The 25,674-nt window shown below is 41.6% G+C and overlaps 1 long non-coding RNA gene across 1 annotated transcript; it reads right to left on the bottom strand.

Moving 5' to 3' along the window:
* Positions 1-7,138: 7,138 nt before the first annotated feature.
* LOC132225858 (uncharacterized) lies at positions 7,139-24,881 on the bottom strand. Its single transcript, XR_009450990.1, has 3 exons — positions 24,744-24,881; positions 24,174-24,244; positions 7,139-7,382 (listed from the first exon to the last, which is right to left on the bottom strand). It is a non-coding gene; the product is annotated as an uncharacterized LOC132225858 (long non-coding RNA).
* Positions 24,882-25,674: the final 793 nt, after the last annotated feature.

Here is a 25,674-nt window from a genome sequence, read left to right as displayed (position 1 = left end):
TCTCTGAAATCAATAAAATTATATTTTTTTTAAAAAAGAGAGAGAGCCCTAGCCAGTTTGACTCAGTGGATCGAGTGTTGGCCTGCGGACTGAAGGGTCCCAGGTTCGATTCCAGGCAAGGGCACATGCCTGGGTTGCAGGCTCAATCCCCAGTGGGGGTCATGAAGGAGGCAGCTGATCAATGACTCTCTCTCATCATTGATATTTCTATCTCTCTATCCCTCTCCCTTGCTCTCTGAAATCCATATATATATACTGAGTGGCCAGATTATGACCACCTGACATTTGTAGACAAATTAGCTATAATTTCGTGCTGAAGTTGCTAGAAGGCCAGGCCATTATAAATAGGGAAGCAGGTTGTTTACCATGACAGTAGAAGTGATTTTTTTTTCTGAAGATATGGGTAAACAATGCAATTTAACAGCCTTTGAACGTGGGATGATTGTTGGCGCTCAGAGCCATGGAGTGAGTATCAGCAAAACAGCCGAAGGCCTGTTCGAACACCTTTGCTGTCTGCAGTTACCAAGATAAAACGTCTCCAATTTGCACAGGAACACAAGGATTGGACAGTCGAGCATTGGAAAAAAGTCATGTGATCTGACGAATCATGTTTCCAGTTGCATCATGCAGATGGCAGAGTGAGAATTTGGTGGAAACAGCAGGAAAGCATGCACCCCACATGCATGAGTTCAACCCTTCAAGCTGGTGGGGGCAGTGTTATGGTTTGGGGCATGTTTTCCTGGCATGATTTGGGCCCTTTAATCCGTGTGGAACAATGTCTGAATAGCACAACATACCTAAGTATCGTTGCTGATCAGCTTCATCCTATCATGTTGATGGCATATCCCAATGGAGATGGCTTCTTCCAACAAGACAATGCGCCATGCCACGGTGCTCGTATTGTGAAGGAGTGCTTTCAAGAACATGAGGGAGGCTTTACCTTGCTTAGGTGGCCCCCACAATCACCAGATCTCAATCCAATTGAGCATTTGTGGGACGAAGTTAAAAGAGCCATCAGGCAGCTGGTTCCACAACCATCAAATCTCACAGAACTGGACAGTGCTATTCATCAGGCATGGTGTCAGATTCCTCGCATCACCTTTCAACATCTCGTGGAGTCAATGCCAAGAAGAATCGCTGCAGTATTGAAGGCAAAAGGTGGCCCAAGGAAGTACTGATGGGGCGGTCATAATAATCTGGCCACTCAGTGTATATCCTATGTAATAAAAGGCTAATATGCAAATCAACCAAACAGTGGAATGGCCGGTTGCTATGACGCACACTGACCACCAGGGGGCAGATGCTCAACACTGGAGTGTTGCTCAGCCAGAAGCCGGCTCATGGCTGGTCAGCATAGCAGTGGTGGCGGAAGCTTCTCCCACCTCCACAGCAGCCCTATGCATGGAATTAAAAACACTCAGTGTTTTTACACACAGCCAGTCTCCAACAGATTATTGGTATTAATGTGAGTATTGAGTATTAGTTGCTATCACTTGCAATTTGTTGGTAAAGTTTAAAATATGCAGGACGTTTGAATCTCTTTCCTTAAACATGATGAATAAACATGATCATGAAAACATTAAAAATCTGTCTTTTAGAGAGTGGCTGGGAATTCATGTACTAAAGGATTTTAATATAAGCAACTCTCTCATCAGTAAAGTGGAACTTCAGAAAAAGTCATGTTTTGGAGTATTATAGCAAAGTATGCACTGTGTATAAAATGTACCATCACAGCAGTTTTTTATAGAAAAATTTCTTAAATCTAAAGTTATCAATCTGCTGTCTTTTTTAGTATTGTAGTCATTTAGAAATAGCAGTTAACAATAAGGAAAAAAAACTCTTAAAAGCATTGACTTTTAGACTTCATTCTAACAAAAGAATTTGTTATTTACTTATTTTACAGTTAATCTCCATGCTAAATCTGAAAGTATGTTCTCAATAACAACTACAATAAAAGAATGTTGAGATAATGACACAAGATGAAAAAAGCAAGAAAAATGCTCATTTGACAATATAATCTCTTTCACATATACAAGCTTTAAGTAGAAATGAAATAGGGTAAATGCTCCACAAAAAGTAACCCAGAGAATTCTTATAGAACATAAACATACGAAAAGGTGGTGTAAAGCCTTCCTAGACTCCAATCCCTGTTGACAAAGTCTTTGTAATATAAGATATATACCTCTATAAAATTATGTGCAAATAAATTTTGTAGGTTGGAATTCCTCAGCTAATCTTTAGCTGATTGCCTTAGTTTTTTGGTGGAAGTGTTTGGATAACTGGTAAGACAGAGATAATGCTGTGTTCAGCAATACATTATTTTTCCTTCCAAACACGAAAACATTCCAACACCTCACCTGCAATTAGCTTGGGCCATGTGACTTCTGAACAATGAAATAAGATATCTTTCAGAACCTTCAACAAGTTTTCTTCCTTCCCAACCCTATTGCAGAGTATCCAATGGTGGACTCCAGGACACTAGAAAATGCCAGAGCCACCCTTGGGTCCTGGAATGACTGAGTGGAACTAAATGGAACAAAGACTCACCCCCACTCTCTACCTGCTCCACACTGTAATGTGACATAAAGGAGTAATAAATCATGATAGTATTAAGCTACTGAGACTTGAGAAAAACTAGATTATTCATTTATCAATTTATTCCTCAAATATTATGAATAATAAAGAATTATAGGGGGCAAAAATAAAATTTGGTACTTCAGAGGAAGGCAAAGGCAGTAATTGCACTGGATCTGAATAATATACTAGGAATGGTTTTTAGAAACTATATGATCTCAAACATTCTGCAATTGGTTCCATTAAAATCTTACTTTCCTAATCACATGCTGAATCTATGTCATCTTATTATTATAATACTAGAGGTCTGATGCATGGATTTGTGCACATTGAGAGGAAATTAATTAGAAGAAATACTTTAATATCACTACTCACCCTTTCTCTATAATAGAAGTGTCAACCAAATTCATGATCAACGATGACAGATGGAAACACACACTTGCAATTGGCGCCAGCGAGAGCTATATATATAGATAAACTTCCTTAATTAGACCTGCTTTATAATTTAGTTAAACTTTTTCCAGCCCAGTGAAGCACCCCAACTTCTCATTTCGGTAATTGTCAGCAACGCAGCAGTAAATATCAACACGAAGCAAATTATTATTGTAGATCACGCAGGGAGAACAAAGGGTGAAATATTTAACATGTAGCAGTGTTTGACTATATTCTGTGCAGTGAGAAAACCTGAAGTCATTTTCAAGCTCCACCATTTCTTACTTCTTTTCAGTTGGGTCAAGTTTCTAAACTTTCTAAATCTCCGTTTTCTGGCTAATGAAAAGAAAATAGGATTCTACTGAGTCTCCTATCTACTTGCTCCAGGACTTCTGTGAGGATCAAATGAGATGAAGCATGTGAAAACAATTCACAGACATTTTTGGTTAAAGTGTAAAATGTTTGCACCTGGCTATAAAGCAAGTCGTGTTCCTGGGCTGAAGAAACTCCAGGGAGGCTAGTCACTAGGAAGAGGAAGCCGGGCATTGCTATGTGACGTCATTACCCAGTGCCCACAGTGACCATTTCTGGGCTGGGCTGAGCTGTGGGCCGCATTTTTCACCATGGGGTCTCAGCAGCATTGGCAGCAATTTGGTGGGGTGTCACTCCAGGGTGGTGGTGGGGCCTGTGTCCCACTTGGGGGAAGCCGAGTGTTGGTTAGTCAGCACCAGGGCTGTGGGGCTGGCCAGTGAGCATCATCGCAACTCCTGCAATTGGTGGTCAGTGTGCATCATAGCTACAGATCAGATGGTTGGAGGGACACTTAGCCTTTTATATATAGAGATTATTATTAATCTTAGTGATAAATGCACAATACATCAGCTACCATTCACTTCTTACCATACTCTGGGCATAGAGCTATTAAGCACTTTATTTGAATTATTTCTTTTAATTTCAAAATAATCATAAGAGGGATTTTTGACAATATATGCACCTTACAGAGGAAACTGATGTCTACAAAAGTTAAGATGATCGCATAGCTACTAAGTGCTGAATCCAGAACCTAAAAGTTCTTGTTTGAACAATGGTAATTTACTTCAACTACTCTATACTAGAATTATACAGTTCTATGTTCATTCTGTAGATCACAGGAAGGGTTGACCTTAGCAAATCTACATTAATAAAAGAGAAAAATGGTAATTGGCGTACGATGATACCCTTTTCGTTGGCTAATCAGGGCTATATGAAAATTAACTGCCAACTATGATTGGCAGTTAACTGCCAACTAAGATTGGCAGTTAACTGCCAACAAGATGGCGGCTAATTTGCATATGTAGGCACAATGCAGGGAGGTGAAAGGGAAAGCAGGAAGAAGCCCCCTGCCACTGACAGTGATTGGAAACTCAGGGGGGAGCTAAGAGCTGGGGGGCAGGGCAAAGGCAGCCCTGGGGCCGCCTTTGCCCTGCCCCCCAGCCATGATCGGAGAATCAGGTGCCTTTGCCGCCCTGGCCAGTGATAGCAGGAAATAGGGGTGGAGCCAGCGATGGGAGCTGGACACGGTCGAAGCTGGCAGTCCCGGGAGCTAGGGGTCCCTTGCCTGGGCCTAAAGCGAAGCCCACGATCGCGGGGCCACTGCAGCTGCGGGTCCCCAATGCCCGGGCTGGACGCCTAGGCCAGAGGCGTTAGGCCTGGGCAGGGGCGGAGCCTGCAACCGCGGGGAGCTGGGGGTCCCCTGCCCAGGCCTGACACCTCTGCCGGAGGCCTCAGGCCTGGTCAAGGGGCCGATCCCGTGATTGGTGATCCGAGGGTGATGAGGGTCAACTCCTCTGGCCGAGGCATCAGGCCTGGGCGGGGGGCTGAGCCGGGGATTGGGGGTATATGATGGTCCCCTTGCCCAGGCCTGAAGCCTGGGTCAGAGGCGTCAGGCTTGGGTGGGGGGTGGAGCAAGCGATCAGAGGGAGATGGGGGTCCCCTGCCCAGGCATGATTCCTGGGCCAGAGGCCTCAGGCCTGGGCGGGGGCCAGAGGCCTCAGGCCTGGGCGGGGGCCAGAGCCAGTGATCGGGGGGAGATGGGGGCCCCCTGTCCAAGCCTGACACCTCTGGCGGAGGCGTCAGGCCTGGGCAAGGGGCCGATCAGGCGATCGGAGGGTGATGGGGGTCTACGCCTCTGGCTGAGGCATCAGGCCTGGGCAAGGGGCAGAGCCAGCAATCGGAGGGGTCTGGGGGTCCCCTGCCCAGGCCTGATGCCTGGGCCAGAGGCATCAGGCCTGGGCTGGGGGTAGAACCAGTGATGGAGGGAAATGAGGGTCCCCTGCCCAGGCCTGACACCTCTATCAGAGGCGTCAGGCCTGGGCAAGGGGCCGATCCTGCGATTGGAGGGTGATGGAGGTCAACGCCTGAGGGCTCCCAGTATGTGAGAGGGGGCAGGCTGGGCTGAGGGACACTTGCCCCCACACACACACCCAGTGCACGAATTTCGTGCACCGGGCCCCTAGTTTATTATAATCCTGATCTGTCCCTCATAGTGGAAACCTTACACTCTGACTTTATCAACATGCCAAAAATTGATCTATCAATGATAGATGCAAGGTAATCACTAATGTTTTGAACCAGTAATCGGTTGTGATGAATAACTTAAATGGAAAAAAAAGAGCTTCATTGAAGGCCTAGAATATAATAATTACTCACCTAAAGGTAACTACCATTATAAATTATATATTTAAAATTCATGTGATTAGTATATATTCTAGGAACAGGGATACTTGGGAAGCCAAATAATAATCAGAATATTGCTTTAAAAACATCAATTCCAAATAAAAATATTTTTATGGATAGAATGTTTAATAGCATCATTTTTAAATAGCCTAATATTCAACCCACAGAAGGAATGGCCTTGTCATTGGGATTAAAGTCCAATGGAATTAAGTCCACTCCCTCATCTCTGAACCATATTTGGATAGACTTAGCCTACATTGCTTCTGACTTTCCTTTATCTGGTTTCATGGATAAGTTTTTTTTTTTCTGTGGATATGTCAATACCTTCAATGGATTATGTCAAAACCCTGCTACACAGTTCTTTGAGATAACTTCCCACATCCCTGTGCTGATTTATTTTGTGCTGATTTTGAAGTTTAACAATCTCATCTGAGTCCTTTATTTCAAATTTATTGCCAATACCTCCCTCATTATAATTTCTAAGAGCAAAAATAATGACAAGAATTGGAAAAATTAATTCTAGGATAATACTAAAATACTGGCTATTTATGAGAAATGAGTGAGGATAAATAATAGCAGCTGTTTTCTTTCACTTAGGGTAGAAGCAGTATATTCACAGGATGCAATTAATCATCTTCACACACATCTTGCTTGTAAAGCTCTCAAAACTGCCCCTACAAGAAGCACCACGTTTCTCTTTCTATTGGTACCAAACACCATACGAAGCTAGAGCGGTTGCTCTGGAAGGAGGTGTGGCCCTTCCAGAATAAATTAAAGCCTGCATACAATGTCAGGGAAAATGGTGGTAGGCCAGTTGTATCCCAAAAAACTAACCTTGTTCAAGTTTTATGCTGCCAGAGTGCCATGCACTTCAAGAGCAACATCAAATGCCACAGACCTAGTGTTCCTTTTCCCAACCAGGCAAATGCCCAGAGGAGCACTTTCCCACCAACAAGTGTGTGGGAGATAGTACATGCAATATTAAGGCTAATTAACCCATCAGGGTGCTTCAAGACAAGAATGATTCAGTCAAACAGAAACAAATGATTGTTGTTACTTTATTTATTTATTTATTTATTTATTTATTTATTTATTTATTTATTTATTTTCTTGTTTAAAGTAGTACAAATAGTAGTACATATGTCTCCTTTTTTCCTCCCATTGACCTTTCCCCAGCCTTCCCTACCCCCCAGCACATGCCCTTACCCCCCCCCAGTGTCTTGTGTCCATTGGTTATGCTTATATGCATGCATATAAGTCCTTCGATTGATCTCTTACCCCCCGCCCCTAACACTCCCCAACCTTATTATTATTTATTTTTAATCCATGGAGCCAGAGGGTGGGAGGCGGACCAAGAACTCTGACATAGAACAGATCTGATGGAACTTAGGGAACTGTCTAGTAGTTTAGAGTCTGGAGGATACTGTAGAGAGAAGTATTCCAAAAACAAACAAAAAATGCTGAAGCAACTTTCTCAGAAGACAAATCATGCACACTTAGGGACTTCCCAGGCGCCATTCTGCCTGGATCCAACAACTTCCTCTGAGTTAGAGAGCTCATGTTTGGAAACTTCTGCTTGATAACAGCACACCGATGAATCCTTTGAGGCAAGTTGGATGATCATGCCATCAACCTTCATTGTACTGACCAGTGAAAAACTTCTGAAAATAATGTAAAGAAAATACATGATCAGTACAGAAAAAGCAAAGCATTTTAATACGAAAAAGAATTGTTATAAAGACAAAAAGTTTTAAATTATATTAGCACTGTACTTATTTGTAACTCGCTAAATTGTTGTGGTGTTATATTGTTAAGTTGTCAAATTTTATTTTTATTAGTAGAAATAATTTAAATGATAATAAAATTAGGAAAAATTCATGAAAGTAAGCATTGACTTTGGTGTTGTAGAAATTTAGTAGGATTTGACTACTTAAGCTATTTCAGTAAAGCAAAAAAGAACAGATGTGAATACTCTTGTATAATCGAGTATATACAAAGTTAACCTCCGCAAAAATGAGTAAATTAAGAGAATTTAAAAGAAAAAATGTCAACAGAGTGATTTTTGGAAAGAAAAATTACAGATCCTAAAAAAACTAATTAACTTACTCTATTCAATTCTTAACATCGGTAAAAGACACAGAACACCAAACTCACCAACTCATATGGTTTCATTTGATTCTGCTTAATAACAATCTCCTATAGTCAATAACAAGCTGAACCTTATTGATGGAGAGAAATCAGACCAAACATAAAATTCTAATATATATATATTCCAAAGAAAAAAATAAATACTTAGTAAAACAAATAAGAGAGAATTGCTTTTTTGGCAGAATGAATGAATGGGGGGAAAATTGAAGTTGAATGAAAGCTTTTATTACATTTCCACTACTGTTGAATAAATAGCTGGAGGTACTTGTCTAAAAGCTGGGGTTTTTTGACAATTATTTTTGGTTTATTAAAATAGAGCTTAATAGTATGTGCATAGTAAATAAGTAATGGCCTTTAAACTTTACCTAAGGCTCTTAAAGATTACTTTCAAGAAAGAATCTTGCCCTGGCCAAGTGGCTCAGTTGGTTGGCGCATCATCCTGTACACCAAAAGGTTGTGGGTTTGATTCCCAGTCAGGGCGCAAACGTAGGTTGTGAGTTCAATCCCAGGTTGGGATGTGAATGATGTTTCTTTCTTTCTCCCTTCCTCTCTCTAGAATCAATAAAAACATATCCTCTAATGAGCATTAAAAAAAAGTCTAATTCAGTTATAATGTTGGAGGGAGCTTCCATTTATTGAAAATAACATGTTAGTCTTATGTAGTTATATTTTCAGAGATAGGATTTGACTTTCAAGTCCTAAAATGTCATTATCATGAGGCTCTACTTTAGTCAGGTAACTGCAAATTGGATCTGGGTTTCTTTTTCTAAAAATGAGAAATAAAAAGGAATAATGTACTAGCCATATTTATAATCTTTTCTCTAAGTGTATGGGAAACATGGGGCCTATAGTTCATTATTTGAGTGGGGCATTTGGTTTGTCTTATCTACAATTAAATGGGTTAATACACAAAGATGAAGTCCCATAAGAGCTTACCCTTTTCCATCAGAAAAAAAAAATGCTCAGATCTGTCCTGGTTCATAGGTAGCTCCTGTATTGCTTCCACACATCTGTAGAAGCACAATATCAGCCAACTGTTAATCAAGGATCAGTTCCCTTCAAAGTGACTCATGATCCACTGTTAAAACAGCTTATAAAAATAACTTCTCCTCTGAAAAGGTGCTTCAGGGTTTCAGACACATCTCAGCATTCCTGCTAGCTTAATGCATGTTTAAAAGTTAATTTCTCATTAATATTTAAAGAAGAAGTGGCTTCAGAACAAATTTTAAATGATCCATTACATTTTAGAAATAAAATATTATTGGCATTATTTTCATCTCAGTTACAAAGAATAATAATGTCCAAGACTGGCTTTTAAAACTGTTAATGAGCCCTGGCAATGTGAAAAAGATATGGATTAGGTAGATGTAATGAGATATGATTAAAGGGTGCAAGCACTGAAGGGTGTTGGAGAAATTCTTTTCAGAAAGAGGATAATTAGTGTCTGATAAAAGTACTTAGTAGATAAGATTTTTTTGAAGAAGAAAGGTTAAGATAAACACATACTTTATGACAAACCTGCTTCATTTTTCTCCTTTGGTTCTTTTACATACTCAATATTATGTTGAAACTTCATACATAATGTTTGTCGAATACTTGATGCAATTCTACCAATTAGAGTGTTTTAATTGCCAGACACAGAGAGCAGAAAATGTGTTGTAACATCTTATTCCATTTTCAGTGTACATTTCTTTGTTGATTTATGTAATGTAGCTAATAATATGCAACCTACCCTAGCTTTAAACAAACAAATGAACTTCTAAAAAACAAGCTTTCCATAAGTTGCTAAGCAACTCCAAGGGCACATTTTACTAACAATAAATAATATTTAGATGACAAATCCTTAAGGAAAATTTTTAACTCCATTTTATTAAAAGTAGAAAATCCAAGCAGGTATCCTTCTGATTGTCCTGTTTCTAAAGGCTCAGCATTTTTCAGAGTTACATTTGACTCACTAAACAAACAAAATATTTCTTCAGTTGAAATTGTTACTATATGGAAGTTAGGTTCTGGGTCTCATTGTCTAGCTCTCCAGAGTTAGAGCTCATGCTTCATATCCATAACTGAAGGTTTCTCCACCTGGGCACTACTGACATTTTCGGGACCAGAAGATTTATTGTTGGGGGGAGGGAGGAGAGAGGTGGCGGGGCTCTCCTGTGCATTGTAAGATGTTTAGCAATATCTATCCCTGGCCTCTACTTACTAGGTGCCAGTAGTGGCCCCAAAGTTGTTAACAATTAAACATGTCACCAAACGTTGCCAATTGTGTCCCTTGGGGGGCGCGGGGGGGGGGGCACGGGGAGAGGTGTCAAAATCATACCCAGTTCAGAACTACTGAATAATGGGTCAATATAAATAATGGGTAAATGACTAACCTCGACTCACCATCAGTCAACACAATATTCCCTACCACCACCAGAATGAAGAATTGAGGTAGTACTGATTTCACTGGTCCTGTGGCTTTGTTCTATTCAAGGCCCATTACTGACTTTATCATCTCAATGTAATTTCCATTGTATGATAATTGGGGAGACAAGTCCTAATGATGGCTCTGTCTATAGCCACTCTCTAGTAATGTCCCATTCCAGAACTGCACCAAAATCTTTTTTTCCTACTCTTTCTCCCTCAGTTTTCATTATATTCAGTTGCTGTCTAGAATTTTTAAAACATAAATCTCAATTTTAGTCATGCCAAACTCTGCACAGAAGATCGGTCTCTGCTATCAAATACAGTCCCCTCTGGTCTTTAAGGTTTACTACAAATTACCACCAAACTCCATCTCATCAAACATCTTTCTCATTCTCTATGTATGCCACCTTTAACCAGCCCCAAAATACAAACAGCTTGCATATTGTAGTCTTCTTATGTGACACATTAAGGACAAATTAATTTCCTCCATGAAAGTTTTCCTAATTAATCCTCCCTTTATTTCTTATCAGTATCATATTTCTGTTAAAAGAATGGCATGGCTGCAAATTAATATGTGAGACAATTATTTGCTGAATGTTTTCCATATGCCAGACACTGAATATTACTTAGTAGCTGTTTCTATCAATTTACATTTACATTATTTATGCCCAAGTAGATTGTAAGTTCCCAGAGGATAAGAACGAATCTTATTTATGTCCCTCTAATGCCTCTTCATAATGATGCTAATAAATACAGTTTAACTTTGATTTGCAATTATAGCCTTTCAAATTATTTTCATGATTGTTACCTTATTGGTTGTATATTTTCACTGCTACAATCCACATAAGTGGGATAGTAAATGCTCTAGGGACTAGGCTAGGAGTTATACAACTAGTGCTCAGTAGAATATGCATTTATATATGTTGACTGAATCTAGTCTCACAACTTCACACCTATAAAATTTCTCTCCTTGTTAAAAAAAGTTCTTATGGCATTTTTAAAAAATGCTATTGCAACGAATAAGAACAGTCGAATGATGCAGGTGATACAAGGGAATTAGGATCGGCAAGGGTTAAACTATAATATAGCTTGAAAGCAAAAGAGATATCTTAGTTTCTGCCTCGAGTTGGCTGCACGAGGTTAGGTTAACTTCACAAGGCCTTGACCTCTTGCCTCAGAAAGTAAAACTTCAAAAAGAAAGCCAATGGAAAAGAAAAGCCACAGAGGAGCTGATAAACTCCCAAATTCTAAAAATCACAACATTTTACCCATTACCTAAGAAAAACACTCAAGAAAACATTTCCAGCAATTCTGACTTCCTCCCAGTTTTGGGGCGTCCCCCCAAAAAAACATCAAAATGCCTGTAAAACCCATTTGGTTATTAACCTCTCAACCAACTTCAACAAAACGCCAGAAGTCAGAAGTCAGCTAATTTTTAAGGTTACCCACTAGCTCTATGCACCACGTGCCCACAGAGGCAAACGTTTACTCAGTCGTTCTTTTACATGTACTGCATGCCTACGAGTTCAGACGCTGGCCGAGCCTTAAGAAAGGGCTACGCTGTAGAGTGAATTTGTGCAAGGAATTCAAAGAGAGGCAGGTGATCTGAAAAATAGAAAGAAGAAGAAAAAAAAGATTTGTCTTCGGTGCGCCTGAACTCTCAACTCCTAGCCCCCCACGCCCTTCCCCCTGCCTCCCTCCCATGTTTAAGAAAGTGAAGACAGGAAAGGAAATTCAAAATAAAGAGAAATGAAGGGAACAGGTAAGGGGCCCGTCAGCCTCCTGGGAGATAGACACCCGCTCCCCAGGTAGCCCTCAGCCACGCGACTGGCGGAAGTGCCGGCGCCCACGGGGCGGAAGTGCTGTGTGTGGGTGTGGCCCAGGGCCCCCGGGGGGCCGGAAGTCAGGCCCCGGGGTGCGCGGGAGAGACCCCGAGGCCACGGGAGCCTCTCGGGGGTTTCCGCGCCCGCGAGGCCCTGTCACTTCACCGCAGCTTTCTGCAGAGTAGGGTTGCGGAGCGTTCGCGAGTGTGGCGGTGGCCTGACGGGGTTCTCCAGGGGCAGGTCTGCGCGCCAGTCCCCAGCGTTTCCCCCGGTGACGGGAGGGGGACCCCCAGGCCCGAGCCCCGCGGCTGTGGGGCGCCGACTGCGCGTTTGCGGACGGCGACGCGGGACGTCCCGGCGGACGGGCGGTTAGCGGGCGGGCACCCGGCACCGGCCCGACGGGGCGCGGCCGGGCGCGTGGGCGGCGCCGCGGGGCGGGGGTCTCCGCGCATTTCCCTCCCTCCCCCGCGGCGAGGCCGAGGGGCGGCGGAGCCCGCGCTCGGGCGGCGCTGTGTGCGCGGCTTTGGGGGCGGAGGGCGAGGTCATCCCCGGCTCTTTGGGAGTTAAATGGCCAGGAATCAGGTTGCCTCCGGGGTTTTATCCCGGTGTAGACGCTCGGAGGTGTCTCCGTTCCTCCCCCCCACCCCCCCGCCTTGCCCCGCTCCCCGCCCCGCATTGAACCGGGAGCCCCGGCGCCTGCCAGCGCGACGCGGAGGGGAGCCCCTCGCCGTCCCTCCCCCGGCCTCTCTCCCCCCGGCCCCCTCTCCCGGGACAGTCGCCCGGCCATCGCCTGCGCCCCGCTCCCCGGACCCTCTCGGGCGCCCCCGGCGTTTGCGCACCACCAGGCGGACGCCGCTGCCCCGTGGCTCTCGGCGGGAGCTCGCTCACGTCGGGACCCGGGGCTCGCGAGGCCCCGGCCGGCTTCACGGCGGCCCAGCGCCCGCCCCGGTGGTGCCCCAGGACGGGAGCCGGGAAGTGGGGGGACCCGGCGCCGAGGGGCCACAGGTCTGCGCGTGTTTGTAAGCTCCCTCTGCGGGCTCCTCTGCCTGGTCGCCCCGGGAATTTGGTGGCGAGAGGCAGTAGCTTTTGAAATCAGTGTTCATCACAGTCATCGTCTGACTCCTCGCGCTCGACTCTGTGAATGTCCAAACATGGAATGGAAACTCCTGTTCACCCCCCAGGTCTCGTGACTCAGAGGAGCCCTCGTTTTCTCTCCCTGCACCGCGTGCCCCCCGTTATCCTGGGGCTGGGGAGGGACCTTGGGACCCGTGGCCGCAGAACCGGGGACCCCAACAACCTCTGATGACACAGAGGGGTGGCGGGGTGGAGGAGAGCCACGGAGAGGGGGAGAAAAATATTTGTGTTCACATACACACGTTTCCTGTGCAGAACAAAAAAAGTCCCACCATCAGCAAAAGAAGTCTCTTCCTCCAAAATAGCAGCCAAACCGAGAAAAATTAGAATATGCATAAATTCCTTCATTTTCATTCAAACGGAGCGCGATTTCCGGCAGCTTTGTATGGAAACTGCTCTATTAATCCCAATTTCTGAACAGCTTTTTACTTAGCATCTTCCCAAATCCCACTCAGGGAGCACTGCTGCTCCTTCCCCACTGTCCTGTTTTGAGGCCTCCCTCCTCCCTGTCCTCCAACTGCCAGTGAGAATGTTATTGATAAAGACTAACTTTATTTCCCCTGTCCATTGTTTTCTTTGCAACACGCATGTGTTGAACTATAATACACGCTGGCCGCTGGCTGTGAAGTCGTAACTGCAAATGAGAGCCTAGCGGGAAGGATACGCGTTTGAAATGTGTACTTAAAGGAGAGTAGACCTGATAGGACCAATAGCCTTTTGCAGTTCTCCTCGTGGTATGGAACCCCTCCTGTTCTACACAAGCCCTCTCTCTCCATCAGCAACACTTAGGACGCTCGGACATGCACACCCCCACGCCTTCCTCCCCCCCAATTATTAAGGAGCAGGGTAGACCATCACCCAAACCTATTCAAAGGAGTCATCGTCTTCATAAATATTCAGGGGCAGCTCATTAAATCTCCCCAAACCCACTTCTAAAATATTTGCTTTGCCACTTGTGCAACAGATCTGGCTGTATCTGCCTTGAAAATTCTTTGTTGGGGGGGAAAAATGTTAGCATCATTTGCAGCCATTCCCTCTCTGAAACGTCATTGCTTAACTCTCCTGTCTTTGAAACTGTATATTTCTTTTATTTAATAGTAAGATGTTAGCGTTTAAAAAATGAAATTACTACATCTTTGTTTACTAAAAATGTGTGTAGGTCTTAATTTCACTCACCCCTAAATTCCTTGCTGTTGCACATCCCAAGATAGAAATCTGTGTTTGCTTCATTATAAAATCTAAACAAAATGTAATGGTTCTGGTTTCCTTTAGTGTTTACAGATCACAAATAAACCCCAGTTATTGGTAGTTAACTTAGAAATGCTAATATTTGTTTAGTCTTAGTTTCTATAAAATGAACTAGCATACATATTTGAACTATATGAAGCATGGTGCATATATGCATGAACATTTTAAATATCTGGTTTGTGTTGGCTAAATGATTTTTAAGATATTGGAATATAGAAGTCTATTAATTTTCTTAAATAGGCGCATAAACTGGGCACGTGATGTCTGCATGACTTTGTGAAATAACTACTTTTATTGTTTCTTTACTTTCTGTCCTGTATTCCCATTACAAAAGTACTAACTTGGTTTCTTTTAGTTAGGCATGTCTCCAGTGACCCAAGGGTTCTCAGTTATATACAATTAAAGCCAAAGTATTTGAAAATCAATTCTTAAAAGCCATATTGGGGGGGGGGGGGCTGTATATAACAAGATTGTACTTTTACTGGCAGTGTTGATTTCTTTTAATTATCTTAGTGAAACAAATGATACTTTTCTATTAATCAAAGGAACAATGCAAACAAAAAAATCACAATAACAAACTTCTTCTTAAGGTATTATTTGTATTAGATTTGGATTTTATATAGAAAGCTCCAGTTTGAGTTCAAGTTGCAGAGCTGACTTCCAGAAGAGTTGAAATGAACTTTACTGTTATTGGTGCAGGGAGAAAACCTGGGTACCATTGAAGAGCAAAGCAATATACAGTTGCAGCCAAAGCTGCCTTTCTCCCATTGCAGACTATATTCAGTGAATTTATCTCTAGAAATGAAAGTTCCTTGTTCTTTGCTAATCTTCAGTAAAATACTATTCTCATGAACTGGAATATTTCATACCTTTTTAAGTGAAAAGATTAGACAGAAATTGTTCAGCCTCCCTGCTGTTAGGGGTGAAAAGGTGGATGTAGGAACAACCAGCAGGAAGCTGTGTCCTTCTTTTTTCCCTCCCTTTCTTTCTTCAACTACTGTTTTAGTTATGGATTGTGTGTGTGTGTGTAGACAATATCTAAAGAAAAAAGTTTTCTAGAGGACAGAACAGGGCATTGATAGTTAGGCCTTTCTTTTTGTAATTTGATTTTTAACAAGACATGCAGGTCTCTTTTTTTCATACATTTTTAGGGCTACATTAATTTACAATAAGACAAAACAACACAAAAATATTGAATGGTTACCCTTCCTTACTTCCAAATTACCCTTCTATAGGTAAGGTCCTTATCCATTTGGCCCTAGTAGCTGGGTTACCAAGGAATTTCTCTGCTCTCCTATCACTACCCTTCCTCTCCTAACCAGCTTTCTTTCCCCTCCACAAATGAAAGCAGTTATGGAACAACCCGCAACATCTGCCTGACAAACATTGAGTCTAATTCCCTCCCAACTGCTTTTATTTTTTTTTCCCTTTGTGGGGGCGGGGGTAGATGACACCGGGAGCTCAGAACATGGGGCTGAGAGTATAGATAGATTCCTGCAGACACAGGTTCACTGGCAGCTTCTTTCCAGCTTAGCCTCAGGAACTGGTGGCTGTTCTCACACCTGGACCAATAAACCTTGTCAGGTTTACAATTGACAAAAGCAGCTCTCCCTCCTCCTAAGGAGATGGGCTTAGCTTTACTAGCTAGATCACTACCAATTACATCTTCAACCTGGACTCCTCCCTCCACTTCTCCACTTCATTGTCCCCTTTCCAACCCTCCATCCTTAAAGGAACCAAAAGAATTCAGGGGAACCTAATTCTTAATTTTTGTGCCCTGTCCTATGAATGAGTTCCTCAGGGCTACTCTTCTCTTAGGCTCACAGACATCTCATAACTAAAGCACTTTGCCCATTTCAAACTCCTCAGCTCTGATTACAGGATCCCAAATATGACAGCTTGCCCATTCACCAGCAGAACTTCAGCCACATGTCTGCCTCTGCTCCCAGTCTCCTCTGCGAGTTGATTTGCTTCTGAATGATGTTTGGGGGAACTTACCCATATCAATGAAGAGAAGTGGAACAAATGTACTCTATGCGATTAAAAAGACCAACCATATTAAACCAAGGGAGTCTCAGAACACTTGAGTTAGGCCAGAACGGGTCATCCATCTAACCAGTGAAACAAGAAATGAGAGAAATACCTAACTGCAGCTGTGAAACACAAATTTCCTCTTCATTCTATTCAGCCAGAGAAATTATTTTAAAATTGTTTCTGCTATTATTGTTTGCATTATTATTATTAACATTTTATTTTTGTCATTGCTGCAGATTTTATTTGTGTTGTTATTGCATCTATTATACTATTCAACAGAAGTTTAGGAACATTAGTCAAATTAATTAGTTTATCGGTAATTTAAAGCTGAAAACTAGTAATTAAGCCCAAAACTAAAAATGATCAGGGGTGATTCATACCAATGTAGGATTTGGGAGGAAAAGAATCTAAACTTTGGATATAAAATTTGGCAGCTGTGAAATAAAACAGGACTTAGGGATCAGAAATATGATAATTGAAATATCATTAGTTACTCAAATTCAGCTAAGATCATTCTGTGATTTGCTTTGTAGAGAAAAAAATTATATTTGTTTTTGTTGACATAGAACAAAGACCCCGTGCTTGTTCTTCATGTGACTTGCATTTGCACGTGGATTCCCTCTGCTTAGGCCCATCCAAATATCTATTATTCCCCTCCAGGTTTGCTGCCTTCATCTCTTTGCTGTTGTTATGCACCTCACTGAAGAGGGTGCATATTTAAGACAGATATACAATTTCAGCCCTCTCCACAGACAGGTTCTATGGAATATAAATTCAATAATTCAATTCCACAACAAGCTCTCTGCTCTCTTTCAAATATAATTAATGTTTTAATGGTATAGTTCTTTACACACACACATACACACACACACACACACAACAACAACAACAACAACAAAACAGATGCACCCTCTAGTTTTGCTATTTGTGCAACTAAAACAGAAATGGATGTGGCTCTTTCACTGGCTCCTAAAATTCCTCAACTCAGTCATCCCACAGAGAAGAAATCTGTTTAAGGAATAACTGCATGGTTTGTTGTATGCCCCAAAATATTTAAAGCAATAAAAAGTTCAAGCCCCTGTTTTTTGATAGTCATTTTTTGTCAAATCTCCTAGAAAATAAAGGCTATTCTGAATTGATATTCTGATACAGACATTCACTAGATAACAGTTAAAATACACAAAAATCACTATACTAAACTGCTGGTTGTCTTTTCCAAGTTTTGATGATGGAAACTGAATTTCAATACTTTCTATGTTATCCAATAGTGGCTAAACTGACACAGATATATAAAAACTAGCAACCATAATAACAAAACTATGACTTCCATAAGAAATTGCTTACTCCATCAAATATCTTGGTTATGTTTTATATGGATTCATTCATTTAATTTCCATTGGTTGTATATTGACAATCGTATGTAAAATAGATGGTTAAAAAGAGTGACAGATGTATATAGCAATATGGCCAGTAAGAGCTGAGTGATCAAATGCTGCTGAGTTTCCATATTGAAGTGTAGCATATCCTAATATTTCATTTTTAAAGCTGATTATAATTATTAGAGGACAACCTTCAGACTGTAGGATATGATATGTTTTCAGTTTTTACTAAAGTAAAACCAAAATCCATAAAACTTAATCCAATAAAAATATTAACCCTTAACTTTCCTATATTGTTTTTTGGCTAAAGAAACTAGTTATTTGGAACTAATACACCGATTTCCAACAATCTTTTTATTTGGCTGTTCTGTTTGATTTGTGAATTTATAGAAGGTGCTAGCGGAGGAAACATTTTACACATTTCTCCACAGTTTTTTAGGGGCGGGGGGATTGTAAAAGGGATATTTTTTTTAAAAAAATCTTTTGAGGTTTTATTTTTTTCTTTTATGTGGTTTTTGATGTTTGAAATTGTGAACATTTTTTTTTTTAATGAACAATATAAGGAGCAGCAGTGGCTGAATCCAAGTAGATCTTTTAACTGGATGGAAAAGAAATATTTCTCCAGTGCAATTGTGCAGAAAAAGTGAGGGAGACTGTGATTTCTGAAGAACTCACTTCTGCTTGTGCTTTTTGTTATTGTTTTAGAGGATGGCCCATCAGGGTTCCTTTCCCATTGCTTTCCTCCAAATTGTTTTCCTTGAAAGCATAAATGTGGGAACTACTTATTCATCTTTTCACAAGCTAACATAAACAGCAAATATTTTAGTTACATTTTCAATATACAAAGTCCTTACAGGTTCAGAGATTGTATTAGTACAGGACCAAATGATCAATCCCAGTTGATTAGATTCAGTTAACTTGGTATTTGCCTCTAGTGTGTTATATAAAATAAATATAAACATAAGGTAAGATTTTTACAATATTGATCAGCAATGACATGTGAGCTATCAAAGAGAAATTCTCAGACTTTTAGTATCTGTTCTGATTTCTTGTTTTGATTTGTTTTTGAAGTAGTAACATGATAATTTCTCTGGTTTCCAAATGAGGTTCTGTTTGGCTCAGATTAATATTAAAGAAGATCACATATACGGTTGGAAAATATTTTTAATGAAAAAAATTGGACTCCTGAGTGTCAGATCTGTGGTTTTCTGAAGGGCAATGGAAATGGTACTGACATAACTTTGCACTTTAACAATCAGATTTGGTCAGGGTACAAGTTGTTTGTTTAACCCGACAGCTCGGTGCACCCCATCGCACGCTTTGCACACTCATTAAAACGATTATTCACGACCTGTCGAGTGTTTTCGGGTTCATTCACAGGAGAGGCTTGGAGCAAGCGAGCGTAATTCAAGTCAACACTGTCCACTACCCCATGCACGTGAGGAAGAGCTGGTGCGTCCATAAAAAGACAGAGGGAGGGCTGGGTGAGCACACCCTAGCTATACGTCCTGTTCATCTGATGCTCTGGAATCTCAGTTTCGAAAGAATGCCAGGAGTGCTTGGTCCTAAAGAGCCATGTTCCTGTGTTAATTTCAAGGGCTTGGCACAGGACAGAAAAATAAACCAAATAAACAAACTCAGAGCTCTCCCTCCACTTCTCCTTTCAACCTTCCGCAAAAGCTTCAGGTCCCAGCTCAGCCACCTCCTGCCTGCAGCCCTGGGACTGTGAGGCTCCACCTCCCAGTGCAGATGCTGAGGTTAAGCAATTTCAGGAAAACTCGACAGGTTGAGGAGATACCTTTTCCATCTCCCAAGACCCTTTCATCCTCAAGAAATAATTCAGTTAATTTTCTCCCCAATATATCTCACAAATACTGGAGGGGATGGGGGAGCTCAATAGATGAAGAATTGGACTATAAACCATATTTGGTAGATGTATTCCAAAATTTTAGCAAGGAAAGATTCATCCTCCAAACAACAACAACAAAAAACCCTATAAAATGAGGAGTAAATAGCCCTCAATAAATTAAGCTACTTTTATTTTCCAATTTCCAAGTCATCTTTCCACATTTTGTAATGACAATAAGAGAAGCAGGCAAATGCATCATAATCTCCCCCTATTACATTGCACATGTAAAGAACACCCCATGGTCTTTAGCGTTGTATTTGTTCAAATGAACCCTGCTACATAACATTTACATGTGATATATTAGTCCAAGAAATGCCGATCTTTATAAGACAGAATGGTACACATACACTAAATAATAGAATAAATGAGTGTATGCATTTAATATGTACTGGAGAACTCTGAAATACCCTGCATAGTATAAGTATCCCTGGCATAACTTAAAGTCAATAGATATTTTTAAAACAAGGCCATTTCTATATTCAGATCCTGCTGCTCCTTGCTTTTTCATCTAGGGCATTAGTGAACACAGGGGCCACCTTATTGTTAGGAGGGTAACTTAGTTGTGCCAACAGAAAAGGACAAGACATTCATCAGTTTCATTCTATCATATCTGACACCATAAAATTACCTGTGTTTCTATTTTATTGAAACACATCAATACAATATGTGAAGAGAAGAATGGAAGTTTTCAAGTAGCTCGAGGTTTTAATCAGAAACAGTTAATTACTAAAAAAGCAAGTATGAGTAAGTAATTTCATAAACTCTTTGGGTTGACATTAATTCACTATTAGGTTTACTTAAAACTGATATATCAAGCGTGTTTCCTATATATACGCTTTCATTAAAACCAACCTGTGATAATAATCAAGAGGCAGATGCTGAAATATGTAAGTAAATAACCAAAAGCCTCTATATAAATAAACACAAATCAATGCAATAATAGGCAACACTATCGATGTATGAATGATCAATTTTAGTCTTCCAACCTACAATAAGCTCAAAATGTATAATTAAAAGTGTATTTTCAACTCCATTAATACTACTACTGGAATAAATAAAAAAAATAAGTAACAAGCCCTGATGCCAGTTCTACCTGATGCTTTCGTTCAGTCTGAAGTACTTTTGATGGGTTGGGAGGAGTACCTGCTATTTTCTAAGAAAGCTTTGCCAACTTTAAAACTACATTACTAATTATAAAAATTATAAAAGTATTAAATAACAAAATTACCACCTTATTCTTGTTCTGAATTTTTCAACCTGCATCATAGCCTCTAATTATTCATTCATTCAGCACATTTTAATAGGAAAAACACACAATAGTGCTCATTATTTTAAAAGATTTTTGAACGATCCTACTACCTTTGGTTTTAAAGATTCTTTGGGCTTTTGTTAAAACAAATGAGAAAAAAGTCATTTCCTTAATATATCCTGGAAGCTCTCATGCCTGTGCCTGCATATGCAAGCAATCTGAAACAAGGGGAGGGGGGCGGGGAGCATCTGCGCTATTCCAAAATTGTTTCATATAATGATTGCAAAACAAACAAGTGTCTGACTCAAAGAAATAAATATACTTTGGATTTCTAGAAATTCACATCTAAAACATTTCAGATTTTGCTTAAAGTTAAATTTCCTTTTTGAGAATATCCCTGGATGACAGAATTAATTTAGATTAGCAAGCACCGGTATATGATGAGTTTGAGCATTTAGGTTTTGTAGAGTAATGAAAATACTGTGTTCATATTTTTTTCTTAATCAACAAAGATGCTTATTTACAGTCATCCTTGAATTAGTGTGGTCCTTCTTAAGCACAGGCCTCTAAAATAATTTATTTATAAAATTCATCTTCTTTGGTGAAAGTGATTTCTCTTACATAACATCACCAGCACATAAATATTGATTTTTATTATCTTTACATTTTTATGTGGCCAAGCAATCTCTTTGATTCCTCTCCTTCCCATCTAGGGAAAAGAATTCAGGGCAGCCGGACCCAAAGGGAAAATACCAAGTTATTGTTTAGGGATAATTTAACAGATAATTTAACTTCAAAAAACAATGATCAGGTCACTATTTCAGAGCAGTGAAAAAATGAGGACCTGAGAACAACTCTCCCTAACTAACCCCACCACAGCCTTTAGTCTTCCTGATCAACGGAATCAACAATGAATATGTTTGCATTTTACACCCGCATTCTGATTTAAAGAATGAGACAAGAAAAGAGGGAATAAAACTGAAGAGGACGACCTGGTTCTGGAAGTGCTACCTGACCAGGCCATTAAACTCAGGCAAACATGAATATCCAAACATGTCCGGCACCTGAACACGCTTTTCACTTGGACACGAATCTCCAAATCCCGGCAATATGCAATGTGCTTTCCTCCCGGGGAGCTCCTCGGAAAGGCCAAAGACCATGAAAGAGGGTTATACATGTCAGGCACCGGACCGCGGAAAGGACTTGGGGCATTTTTATCTCCCCTCTCACGCCCACAAAAATAATGTTGAGAGTTATTTGTTATTATTTTGAAAACCTTTTATGATTTACAATTTCAAAATTTCTGCCTACCTCAAGTTTGACAGAAGGCCAGGTGAGGATGATGCTGAAGCATGGAAATTGGGTCTTAGGGGGGATGGAGGGACAGGCAGAAGTGGACGAGCTCTATTCTGCATTGTCCTTTCCTTCCCCTGGTCCTTCCATGGCTGGAGACCACAGCCTGATACTCTCCCGCACACTCAGGGATGCTCTGCCCACCCAACCTCCTGCCTCCCTCTCCCCAACCCAGGGCCTCCCTTAGTACTTAAGGGAGTTCCCACCCCAAGGCTACCTCTTTTCCTGTTTTAAAAGACAAAAACAAAAAGCCTTCACCTTGGCCTACACGCTCGGGTAGAAAAAGAATAAGAGGTAGAAAGCGAAATAGAAGAGCAGGGAGTGTAAAGGAGAAAAGATGTCTATTACAGAGAAAACAGTGTTATCAACTAGCAAATAAGTGCTGAGACCTGAAACAGCACCAGGTAAACAAAAGAATCAACTTTTACGGGGTAGGGGAAGGAAGGGGAGAACACGGGGGGAGGCGGGGGGGGGGGAAGAAAGGAAAAAGGGGGGGAAGCGCACCAGCCGGTTCTGGAGTCATTTTCCCGGCCTCCGCCCGCGTGAGCTAGGGAACGCAGAGCTCTGCTTGTCCTGGGCAAGAGCGCCCTCACCTTGCTGCTCCCGCGCAGCGCTCGTCTTCCCGAGGCCGGGATCCGCCGCGGGGCCCCAGAGCGCCTCTCCTCCCCCGGTGCGCGCGCCCGGCCAACGCCGCCGGACCCAGCGCTTCTTTTTAACAGATTCCACAACCCGAGGGGAGAAAAACAAAACAAAACGCGCTGGGTCCCTGCTGTTAGGACTTCAATTCCCACCGTCGTGCCTCTCTCTCCAACTTCATCCCCAGGAGGCTCCGAGAAGGCGAATAGGAAATCGCGGCGAAGCCCCAAATTCGCTTCTGGCGGAACCGACCTGTGTCTGGGGCGCTCGGAGCCACTCCCGGGACAGCCAGGCCCTGGAGCTTACACCTCTGTGCCCTGAGTGTGCATTAGGAATCAATTATTTGCCTGAGATTCCCAAAGCCGGGAACGGAGCTATTCCCAGCAGGGACACAGTCAAGCCCAGAACGGTGCTCATTTCCCTCGTCCTTCGAACGGGCAGAAGGGCAGCCTCCCACCCGGTGCGCGGCACTCTACCTGGAGCAGCTCTGCTAAATCCGCGATGTGTGTGGTGGTGGTGGTGGTGGGGGTGGGGGGGGTGGTGCGGCGCTTGACTGACCCAGGCCACAAAGCTGAGGGTGGATGGCCAGCTCTAGGGGAGGTTGGCAATGTTAGTGTGAAAATGGGGAGGAAAAGCGTCCCCCCCAAAAAAAGAAAAGAAAACAGAACTTTCGAATGAGGTAAGTCTTTGGCTCTAGAGCAATATAGAGCTTTGTCTCAAACAGGAGAGCAAATACCTACGGGTTTAAACGTTAAGAAAGTCTAGTTAGGATATTCTCGCAGTTGCGGTTAGACTCAGCAATCCTATTTCCACGAAATGAATGACTTTGCACTTTGGGACCTATTTCAGTCTCCTACTAACCCTTCTCCAAATAAATTCGCCTGGTTTCTCTTCGTCCCTCTTTGCCATGTCTCCACCCTCTTTACTTAGGGACTGCAAAGTGACTTTCTGCAGATATGGAAAAAACATGCATCTCCTCAGCTAATTCCTTGATAGCACACTCCTCTAAGGAAATAAAAACAAAACAAAACAGGAGCACTTTCGCCAGGGACCTCAAAGTCCTGGTTTAAGCCTCAATCAAAAGTGGTCAGAGGTAGCCCTCCACCCTTCTGAAAATCACTTTTACTTACCGATCTGGGGGTTAGGAGCGCTCCCAGGCCGCAAATCTTTTCTTCCGCATCCTCAGACAACTTCGGGCAGTCTTGGGTGGAGGGAAAAAACAGATAGAAATCGGAACGAAGAAAATAGACTCAAACCATAACAATACATCACATATTCCTCGGAGCTACACCCTCAGGACTAAGTCCTGGCGAACTGACCGCTACAGTGGGGAAAAGGTCGGTTTAGGGGCCAAAACTAAGAGGCGGATTATTTTAACCGCTGGTGGTTGGGGGAGGGGAGGCCCTGGAGAAGGGATAGGGAATGGTTGTGATGAGAAAAGAAAGCCTTAAAAGAAAGAAAAAAAGAAAAAGAAAAAAGCACACCAAAACAAAACAAAAAAAACTCGAAAATGAAGTACTGTGAAAGGCAGTGTCTTTGAACTCTTACAGGTAGGTAGCTTTTAGAGAGAATGCAGACAGGCGAGTATGACTTAAAGGAGAATCTGGATGACCCTTATTCTCTCCATATCTTCAGGATCTGGCTTCACGTAGGGAGAAAAAAAAAAAAAGAGGGTAGAATTTTATGCGAGTTTCACCTACCCTGCTTGTTGGAGTGGCTGCGCAGATTATCATGTTGGAGAGTTCCATCTGTCTGGCAGAAGCTGGAGTGGTGTTGGGGGCAGGTTATCTGGTGAAGTAGGAATGTACAGGAACCCCGCCCTCTAGGCACAGTTACACAACCCCAGCATCCCATCCCAGCCAGCTCTGAAACCTCTAATGATCTTCACCTTCACCTCTTACTAGCCTATTTCTCCAACAGGCATTTTGTCCCCAGACACAACCAGACACTTTAGCTAGTCATAACATTAATATCTCAGCTCCTCAGCAATGCTGTAGAAAATACACTTTTTAAAAATTACATTTATATATTTAGAATTCTGAATATATTCAATTTATCCACCTATGTGGATGAAGTATGCAACTTAAACATATATAATCAACACACAAGATTCACTTTTTGCCTATCTACCGTTGATTTTATGCAAGTCATAGAAATCACATGAAACAATAAAGATATTTGTATTAAATCTTGAAACATATTTGGAAGAAGCCTTTCCTGCTCTAAATAAGCCATGTTCTTAATGTTTTATATATTAGTAACTTATAGTAACTTTATACCAGATAAATTCAAGTAAAATACTTTAAACCTAGGAATAAAACATAATTTAGAATTTCAAGTTATAAGTTGTGATCATTTTTAGCTCCAAAATCTCAAAAAGAACAATTTCATCTCATTGAAAACAGTTGTAACTAGGAAAGAAGAAACAGTTCAAAAGTTCTGAAATTTTTCTCCTAGTATAAGGTGATTTTAACTGGCAAAGATTGGTGAAAATAAATATTAACTCCGTATTACAATCAATTTGTTGCAAAAAAAAAAAATCTAAATGCCACTCTACATTGTCATGTATTTTTGAAGAAGATAACTTAAAGGATGATAGGATAGACTGAGATAAATGAAATATTCATATTG

The sequence above is a fragment of the Myotis daubentonii genome, chromosome 1, assembly GCF_963259705.1.
Source record: "Myotis daubentonii chromosome 1, mMyoDau2.1, whole genome shotgun sequence".
NCBI classification, from domain to species: domain Eukaryota; kingdom Metazoa; phylum Chordata; class Mammalia; order Chiroptera; family Vespertilionidae; genus Myotis; species Myotis daubentonii.
Note: the sequence above shows the minus strand (reverse complement) of the source record. Positions and strands in the feature narration are given on the sequence as shown.